The following is a 2004-nucleotide window of genomic DNA, read 5'->3' as shown; positions in this document are numbered from 1 at the left end:
AAAATTTTATCTGCAGTTACACGGTCTATCATTTTTTTTACTGTGTCAACATGATAGTTAGGCCACCTCCATCGTAGTATTCTTGGCAATTTTTCTGGATGGTCTGGATCAATAATGCTGATGTGCTCACACACCCATACCTACAATATGATTATAAAAGTAATTCATAATCTTTACACATATCTTGCTATATATGTAATCGGACTTACAGCTAAAATATTTGGAAATCCCTTTAGCAAGGGGGCCTTGGGCGTTGCATCAGCAACCTGTGGTTTTGGTCTTAATGTAAGCTCCAATCCAATGGAGTCTAATTGTTGAGCCATGAAACTGTATACTGCATTGCACCAATTAAACCTAGCTAAGTTCTCAAAATCATCTATTTCTCCGTAGGCACATGTATTTGTATAATTCTACGCAGGATAAAAAGATGACAGTACAGCTTGTCGTTTGATCTATACTTCCTAATCGTTTCTCTAAATGTTTGGCAGAACAATCCGATTCTCGGAAAAACTCCATGTACAGTGCGCTTGAAGCCTCATTTAAATCGAGACGAACTATATCTCCATTGTCGGGTAGGCCAAGAATCAGTCTCACATCTACCTTTGTAAAATTGAGCTTCTTCCCATGGAAGATAAAGTTTTTTTCCTCATGATCCCAGTTATCAAACATATTTTGTACCTGAGCTCTTACAAAAGAACTATCAGGGAGGTCGAGGATCCAGGAAAAAGGTGTGCCTCGAATCATCTGTTCTTGTTCTGCAGTCGGGTTAACAGAAGAGATAAACTTTCTGAAGTGGCAAATGGTACTTTTCCAGTTCATTCTTTTAGTTCTTCCTCTGTTGACGTAACTTTGATAAGTTGGTCGATCAGCACACAGACTTGTGGAGACTTCTTTTGTTGCCATTGCGAACCTACGTACTGTATAACCAAACACAGAAAAACTCTACGCTCTTATTCTAACACACCCACACAAACCCTAGGTTAACCGGTTATAGAAAGCTTAACTAAATGAGCAACCGACCTCCGTACGGAAATGATTCTTGAACGCCGGTGAAGGAAGAGTGGGTTTTGGCCCGGAGCTGCGTTGAATGGCTTCGAGAAGAAGATGAAGACCGAAGCAGGAGAGTGTGCGCTTTTGCAGATTGAAACTTGGGCCTGATATCTCATTAATTTATTTTATCTAATCGCCTCGATTTATGTGTAAGATTATTTATTATTAATTTGAAATATTACTTTTTATATTATCAGCCCCACGTTGGGCCTGATATCCAAGCATATCAGGCCCAATGGAGGCTGATTGTATTTTAAATTTTTCCCAGCACCTATAAATATTTAAACATTTATTTGCCACCAGATTCTGAGTCCTTGCAACTCCAGAATACCACTAGCGCTGAAATGGGTCCAATCCGATGTGTCTAGGTCCATCAGTGGGTTTTGACCAAAACCCACTGATGGCCCTCCCCTACTTGGATTTTCATGAAATCAAGTCCCATGTGAAGGTCTTGGTGGGAAGATAGTATTTATGGTGTCAAACATAATTTATAAACCATGGATTACGAAGTATGGCTCCGTGCCAGTTGCCATTTATAAGTGCCAAGGCCACTTTGGGCCTGATATGCTTGGATATCAGGCCCACGTTGGGCCTGATATCCAAGCATATCAGGCCCAACGGAGGCTGATTGTATTTTAAATTTTTCCCAGCACCTATAAATATTTAAACATTTATTTGCCACCATATTCTGAGTCCTTGCAACTCCAGAATACCACTAGATCTGAAATGGGTCCATTCCGATGTGTCTAGGTCCATCAGTGGGTTTTGACCAAAACCCACTGATGGCCCTCCCCTACTTGGATTTTCATGAAATCAAGTCTCATGTGAAGGTCTTGGTGGGGAGATGGTATTTATGGTGTCAAACATAATTTATAAACCATGGATTACGAAGTATGGCTCCGTGCCAGTTGCCATTTGTGCCTGATATGCTTGGATATCATGCCCACGCTGGGC

This window comes from Zingiber officinale, chromosome 1B (assembly GCF_018446385.1).
Source record: "Zingiber officinale cultivar Zhangliang chromosome 1B, Zo_v1.1, whole genome shotgun sequence".
In the NCBI taxonomy this organism is placed as follows: domain Eukaryota; kingdom Viridiplantae; phylum Streptophyta; class Magnoliopsida; order Zingiberales; family Zingiberaceae; genus Zingiber; species Zingiber officinale.
Note: the sequence above shows the minus strand (reverse complement) of the source record.